Source organism: Adiantum capillus-veneris, chromosome 20 (assembly GCF_014529385.1).
Source record: "Adiantum capillus-veneris isolate H3 chromosome 20, ASM1452938v2, whole genome shotgun sequence".
Lineage (NCBI taxonomy): Eukaryota > Viridiplantae > Streptophyta > Polypodiopsida > Polypodiales > Pteridaceae > Adiantum > Adiantum capillus-veneris.
This window is the reverse complement of record NC_140950.1, coordinates 7,127,910-7,136,405: the sequence shown is the minus strand read 5'-3', so window position 1 is coordinate 7,136,405 and position 8,496 is coordinate 7,127,910.

Below are 8,496 nucleotides of genomic sequence, written 5' to 3'. Positions count from 1 at the left end.
AATTTCAAGAGCATAAGTGATAGCCTTCTGACATGTGTCCCCCTTTTCCCTTTTGTGAGAGCTTTAGGTAATTAATAAATGCAACTAAACTCTCATTGGACCCCTTTGTCTTCTGGCCAATAGGAATCAGGCAAGCCATTGGGTTGTTGAATGCTCATTGGACCAATCCGGAGACTGTGCAATAGTCTTCTAGAGAGCTTAATTCTTATTGGTTCTTTTATTAAGTGTTTTTAAATTAATTAATCTAGATTTATTCTAGCCTAATTCTCATTGGTCCACCTCCAAGGCCATCCAATAGGATTTGAGTACACCTTGTGGGCATATGGGCTAGGTAGTTGACATGTGTCCCTCATTCCCTTTGTGTAAAGGTAGCTTGTGTGTGTGTGTGTGTGTGTATGTGTGTGTGTGTGTGTGTGTGAGAGAGAGAGAGAGTTTCTCTCTCATCCCCTACTTCTTGGGCTCTCTCCCTCCTATGTAGGACTTGAGAAGACTTTTAGGGACACACACAAAGCATCCAATCTCCCTAGAGTTTGACCTTTGGACACAACCTTTGAATTTTCGAACCTTAGCATTTTGGAAGTCTTAATGGGTTGAACCTTAGGGTCCTTTAAGCCCATTGTTGCTCCTTGCTCTTTTACAGATGGCCCCCCCTTTGGATCCCTATTTTCCCTTCTTTGGTTCCCTATTGTGGCTAGTCTGCCAGCTTCACCAATATGCTTTTTCTCCCTTGGCACTTTCCCATATTAAATGATCAATTTAACATGAGAAAATCATTTAAGAGAATTAGATATTAGTTATTATTACAAGCAAATACAATCGAGGTGAACTTGTTGAAAACTCAAGGCATACCTCACCAAGGAGAGCCATCCGTGTTGAGTTGCCAATGACTTGCATTGTAGTAATCACAGATAACGCCCGAAGGCTTTCAATTCAATCTGTAGGCACCAATCTTGCGGAATACAATGATTTCCAAGCATCACAATTGTGGGACTTAAGAGTCATATTGAGGACACACCCTATCACACACTAATTCTTCAAACCAAGCAAGTAGTTTTACCTACAGCAACAGCACCATGAAGGCTGGATGGAGTAGCACACTGGACAATAGTTGTATGGTCAAGATAGTACCCGTTTCGATTTGCTAAGTTCACTAATGCCCATGCATGTTCTTGACGACATAACAACACCAGATTTCCCTTCTCATCAAGATACTCCCTGGCTCAAAATGGTTCCATGTGGGGATACTAGGTAATGTTATACCGAGACGCTTGTGTTGGTGGGAGATGACAAAATATTGCATCACAACCTGCATTTGTTGTCCTACCTCACACCCAAAAGCTTCACCTAACTACTATAGCATCAATAGCTAAATCCGCAAGATCTGATTTTAAACAAATGAATAGCCAGTTAGTAAGGTGAGACAATAATACTAGGAGTACCTCAGGTTGTTAGCATACCGGAGCTATATGCCATTGAATTCTGCACTTCATCGTGAGGTGGAGTGTTGCATTGCACCATGACATCTGGATATAACAAACAGGTAAGTGTCTGTATTTAATATACTTAAAGATATCTTTGCTTTGTTGCTAGACATCTGCTCACCTCCAACAAGAAGAGCAGGCTCTCCGCGGTGACCAGCCTCTGCTACAGTAGACAATATCATTGAAACTTCGGTTATTGTGCCATTTGCATCATCTGTATCCACCCACTACAATAATTATCTTGCTTACTGCACAACATATACCACAATCAATCATTATGTACTTACGAGGTAGGCCGATAATTGTTGACATTTCCTTAGAGCGTATGGCATCCTACAATCCTTCACTTTCAGTGGATGCTTGGGGGTGTACAGGAGCAGGCCCTATATTAATTCCAATCTCTTTGCAATGTCTTTGTGCCTGCTCAAGTGCCTCGTCATGCAGAGGAATAACATGAGGCTCTGAAGTGGTATGAGATGTTGTGGTGCTTGTTCAAGCTCTAGGACATGACTATGAGCTTCTAATGGCAATGGTTCTTGTTGTTTTTGGGGAGGGATTGAGGAGTATTTGGATGGTTCATACACTTGATGTGTTGTGGAACTATTAGGAACTTGAATGTTCCCCTATATGCCCGCAGATTCCATGGGTACATGGGTTGGAAGATGAGGTGGCTTGATTAATGTGCTACCTTTCTCTAAGCTTCTTGGTGGCTTCCATGCCGACAAGGGTCTCGATGTTAATAGGTTCTCTTTACTTGCTTTAGGACTTGATGTACTTGCCTTGTTTGGAGGCATCAGAGTATCTATGTCCATTACTTGACCTTTATCCTTCTTCATACTGCTCTCCTGTGGAGAGCATATAAATTACACGAGTACTATTAGTACAACCTTTCGATTGAGGCAACAGGAAGGGTGTGCGAATACTTGCATGGGTAGATTGTGGGGCTCTTGTAGGTTTAGCAGTGGGAGAAGGCGGCACATCACTTTCGTCTTCATCATCCTCAAACACCGAAGGACATTCACCATCGATGTGCCTTGGTTCACGATCCTCCTCCTCCTCTTCTTCATTATGTGTCCCCTTAGTCACAACATCTATTCTTTTCAGGGAACGTAGGTTCTTACCCTGGCAAAATTAATTTCACGGGTTGGAGTTAAATCCTCACATGAAAAATAGTTTAACTATGTCTTTGTATGCTTTTACCTCTTCTTGCTGTCTTTTAACTCTGTCGGCCTCTGCCTCCCTGAACTGCACCCGCTCGTTGGGGAGGAAAGTGTCCTTTGCAGAGTCAATGAAAAGAGGACATTCAACATACACTTTTTTTGGCCACAATGTTGCACGTTGTTCTTCCGTATACATGCATGCAGTGTGCTTCACATTGAGCCACTCTTTTGTAACTGGAACTCTATCTGTCCAACCCATGTTCCACACCCATCTGGTATATGTTTACCAAAATATACATATTGTCAACCACCCAAATTGTTCAGGGTTCAGGAAACAATTAGGACAAGATTACATACATGTAAAATGCCCGTTTGGCGGCCATGTTAGTACCCTCCTTCTATTTTTGCTTGTTAGCTTTGATCCACCTTTCAATCTCTCGCACTCCACTTCATACAATGTGCCAATGTACCTCGATTGCCACTCTCGTATAGTTGTCACAAGGGTGCCGTTTTCAGGGAGACGACACGATTTCTTCAGCAGTGCATATTGTCTCGTAGCCTCGTTCACAAGTAGATTCCACCATGTCTCTCGGTGTAACAAAGTGCGAAACACGGAGTGGTCATCTACATTATCACACAACTACGTTATAGAATACTATACTCTTTTTTGTGAAACATTTATCACGAAATGAGCTTACTTAGTGCGGATTTCAGTCTTGGATATAACGCGGTTGGGTCATTGGTAACCAAGGCCCTTAGCACGTTGCTACGATGATTGTTTGGTAGTTTGGCGCATGCAAGACTATATATTCGATCTTCTGTCAACCACTTTGGTCTCTTGCTCCACTCTATGTCCATAAGCAATCTAGAAACAAATGTTAAAAATTTTAGAACAGCATGTGAATGTAAACATAACTCCCTTTGAAAGAAATCCCTTTTAGTCTTACCTCCACCACTCTTCTCCTAAGTTAGGATCCCCGATTGCGGATGCCTGTTGCATATTTTTTCGGCCTTTCTTGTCAGCCTTATAGAATGCATTGCGGTAATGGGTAGTGAACTCCTCCGTTGAGAGCTCATTTCGCTTATTACTCACAGATTGCAAAGCCTTTGTGTACTTTGCCTGAATCGTGACATTAGTTCATTCTTTGTTTAATCCACTACATTCTCATGCTAAGAATAACCAAAAGGACAATGAAACTTACATATATAGTAGTTGGGATAGCACGATTAGAGGAACCTTGTACCAACGTCTCCGCAACCCCCCACGCTTATTCATTTTAGCATCTAGTTCTCGTTGCAACCAGCCTGGAACATTGTTCTCCAAACCCTTAAGCAACGTATCCATGTTGGCTGTGCCCATTGCTCTTACCATACATAGCATATCTATGAAGGAAGTTTTTATGTAGCCTTTGTCATTAATCATGTGCCAACAAAACTTACACTATTAAAAGACTAGGAAGCGATAATCATACTATAGCTAAGCTTATCGATTCGACTAGGAAGCAATAATCATGCTATAGCTAAGCTTATCAATTTGACTAGGATGCGTTAATTATGTTATAGCTAAGCTTAACGATTCAAGCGTGCCACCACAGTGAGAACTTCTCCCTCGTTCTCTTTAGTGACCTCAACCATGCAGGCTTCCACACAACAATGATACTTAAGCTCCTCTTTCTGAGCTGCTTCGCAAAATCACCTTGCATAGTTTCACAAAATTCTTCTCTTCTTGATATAGAGTCAGAAACAATAGTGTAAGAAGTCATGTACCTGTATCGATTTGTGCATTTCATGCCCGAAGATTGTGATTCCCATCCCATGTGTACAACATTTTTCCTTTCGCATCTCCCCACCTGGATTTATGCAATTGTTTCTCAAAATCCTCATTTAGTTGCATCCAGGTTGGATCCCATGTATTTCGAATAGCATGACTAACTTCTACTGGATCTAGATCTGGAGTCCTTATTGAAAGCATGAATCTGGCACGATGTGGAACATATCCATTTCTAGAGAACTCCAACGCTAGATTGTTCACCCGATCTTGCACTGGCCGTACCGTTGGATGTGGTAACAAGCGACACAATGGCACTGGTGGTAGTGGTACCTTGCAAGTATCCTGTAAAACCGTGCTAGAAAAGTTTTTAATCTTGTAGTTTGCTTCACGAATGTTAGATGAGCCTACCATATCTCAAATTATGAACCTCAAGGCGGTGCAAAGTGTCGTCGAGCAAATCCCATTTCAGTGTGGATTTCTCGATAATAGTGAAAAGACCGCGATCTTCATACCCCACATCCTCTCTTTCGTCATCTTCTTCACTTGATTAGTTTGCAATAGGGACCTAGTCCTTTGATGGTGCTGGTACCTCGGATTGTGTAGTGTCCTCTGCACTGGCTTTCACTGGCTTCTCCACTTCTTTCGCTTTGGTGACTTCTTTCTTTGTGCTAGCCGCATCCTTTTTCAAAGCAATTCTACCCTTTTTCTTTGGGGGCTCACAGCTAGGGTCGTCTTCTTTCTGTGCTCGTGTGACCACCCGCTTGCTTTCAACAACTTCACTTGCTTGATCTGCACTTCTTTTCTTGACACCTGTCGACTACTTGGTCATAGGCAAATAATTATTAGCATAGATTACTAGCAAACAACGATTAATTTCATGAGTATTTAGGGCACTAAACTCTAGTGGCTTACGTCTGCACCAAGAGTCTTTGGAGGAGGCTTTGAAATGTTTGATTTGGGTGGAGCACCCGATGCTATGCTAGTGGCTCGTGGAGCGGTAGGTACTGAACCTTTGGCTCCAAACGATACAGTTCGTTGTCCTTTTTCCTGGACACAAAATGTTGGATGTTGCTTGCAAAAGAGAGCATGTAGGATAGAATAAAATTTAGAGGTCTCATTACCAATTCTCTTATCGGCCACGCCACAATTGTGCCCACTGTTGCACCTAAGGTGCACACATTATCGTCCATGGGTGGAACATGTGGCAACGTTAGACCGGGAGTTGATGCCGATTGGACGGCTACTCCCAATATGCCTGTAGGCAACTCTCTTTTATGTAGCTTTTCATGGGGTAGAGACTGCATCACGGTTTCTTTCCCAACTTCCTTGCCCTTGCTTAAGAGCACCACGTGCTCATTCTTGCTAAAAGACAAATTTTTCGTAGCCATCTGTTTCCCGCAAGAAAATTGAAGTGAAATCTTAATATCTCAATACTAGTACACACAATTTCTCTTAGGTTGTGATGTTCTTCTTAATACTCACATAAGTTTCATGGACACAGAGGAAAGCCTTGCGAAAAGAGAGAGAGAGAGAGAGAGAGAGAGAGAGAGAGAGAGAGAGAGAGAGAGAGAGAGAGAGAGAGCGATCATGGATAACTACATTCTAATCAAAAGTTGTCATCAATGCACATATGCTATGAAGCAATGGAGATATATGAAATAAGTCCTTCATTGACAGAGAGAGAAAGAGAGACATTAACTGTACCAACACTACTATACTAGCATGCACGTGAGTAATAAATGTCGAATGCTTCAGCATTTGTTCAAAGGGCTGACCTGTACAATCAAATGAAGTTGAATGTCCTCTAGATGAGATATTCTCCAATCCTGCAACATCTTGAACACATTAACATGGGTTTTGTTTAGACTTACATCGACATATAGAAAGAGAGAGAGAGAGAGTCATAAGAGAACAATAGAGAGTTATCCAATATATATATATATATAGAGAGAGAGAGAGAGAGAGAGAGAGAGAGAGAGAGAGAGAGAGAGAGAGAGGGGGGGGGGGGGGATGGCCGAGGGAGAGGACAGGGAGGGAGATAGAGGACGAGGAGGGGAGGGGAGGGTCAAGAAGAGGAATAAAGAAGGGAGGAGAGAGAGGAGAGAGGAAAATTGGAGGGAGGGAGACAGGAGGAGGGAAAAGGAGAGAGGCAGAGGGAATGAGGGATAGAGAGAGGATAGCTAAGAGGGGAGGAGAGGGTGAGAAGGAGGGGACTAGAGAGGTAGGACGAGGAAAGAAGGGAGGACCATACCTCTGTGCAGCAATGGTAGCAAATGGTCCTCCCAATCTTTACTCCTCTTTTTATATTGTAGAGAGGGGAGAGAGAGAGAGGAGAGAAGATATGAAAGATCTCAAGAAGAGATATACATAGAGAGAGAGAGGGAGTGGATATATAGCACACATATATAACACACACACACACGTATATATGTGTATATATATAGATATACACTTTCACCTCCCCCCCCTCTCTCTCACCTCTCCCTCTTCTCTCTCACCTCTCTCTTTCTCTAACCTCTATGGCTTCGTCCCTCTCTCTCTCTCTCTCTCTCTCTCTCTCTCTCTCTCTCTCTCTCTCTCTCTCTCTCTCTCTCTCTCTCTCTCTCTCTCTCTCTCTCTGCTGCAGAGTAGCCAGGAGTTGGGGTCGGCAGGAGTAGGAGCAGGCTACAGACAGGATAGGGCGGAGTGGAGGAAATTCTTTGAGGCTGAAGCGAAGGGTATTGCAGGTCCGATCAACAAGGGGGTCAGTGCAAGCAGAGGGAGCAGTTAAGCCAGGCGCACACGTCGTCTTTGCAAAGCTCTCTCTCTCTCTCTCTCTCTCTCTCTCTCTCTCTCTCTCTCTCTCTCTCTCTCTCTCTCTCTCTCTCTCTCTCTCTCTCTCTCTCTCTCTCTCTCTCTCTGAGCCTCAACTCAACTGATAGAGCTTTGTGTTGAGCCATGACGGTGTCTCACTGTTCTCGTGAAGGCTACGAGTGTTCTAGTCATGGCCTGCAGGTGTGCTTGAGTGCGACATGGCGGATGGAGGTTGGAAGGCAGGCGTCGTTATGAGCCTGCATGGCCAAGCAGGGGGGGGGGGGGGATGATCGGGGCTCGGGAGGTATGCTCGCAAGAGCGGAGAGGATGGGAGAAGCAACCCACGTAGATTTCAGCGGGAGAGAGAGTAGAGAATATTCAGATGGTATCTCCTTAGTAGTGGGTTTTTCAATTAGTATGTGCCAGTATATATATATTTATAAATATAAATATATACACACACGATGTATATGTGTGTGTGTATGTGTATATATATAAATGTATGTATAAATATATAAGTATACATTTATGTATCTATATTTATTTATTTAAATAAATAAATAAATATATATATATTTAAATATATATAAAGGTATATAAATACATGTGTGCTAAATATATATATATATTTATTTATATGTATATATATATTTTTTTTTTAATAAATATAAATGAATAAATAAATAAATAAATATATCTCTCTATATATATGTATGTGTGTGTGTGTGTAGTTGTTTAAATCTTAACTAATAAGAAATAATTGAATTTTTACATTCAAAAGACAGCTGACCAAGGAATAATGAACAGATATGTACAAAAATAACTTAGTATCAGAATTATTTAGGTACAATGATTGTAGGAAAGAGATCCTCTTTCAGTAAGACCAGTAGTAAAAGAACTTCCCCGTTCCTCAGTGAGTACTTCATTAAAGTAAGGTTGCTTGCCAAAGAAAAGAAAACCCTCCAAGATAGGATAGAGTCCTTACCTGCATCCATCCAAACAAGACAACAATTCAGTTAGCCTTGGATGTGTTTTACAGGAATCAATGGACCATATCAGTTGTTATCCATGTCCATCTTATAGGTTTTAGTTACTTTAAACAAGCTAGGTTATTCATTAGACCTGGAATGTTTAGCAATCTTTTCTAATTACTTCACAAATGAGTGTTACAATCTACTTTCTAAAATGGTGAAGTCCATTAAGAGTCAAACTATTTCGAGAGCCATAGCTCAGTAGCTATGTAACCATATACTTACTTGCAGAATTTAGCAATCCCATGGTATCAAAGGTA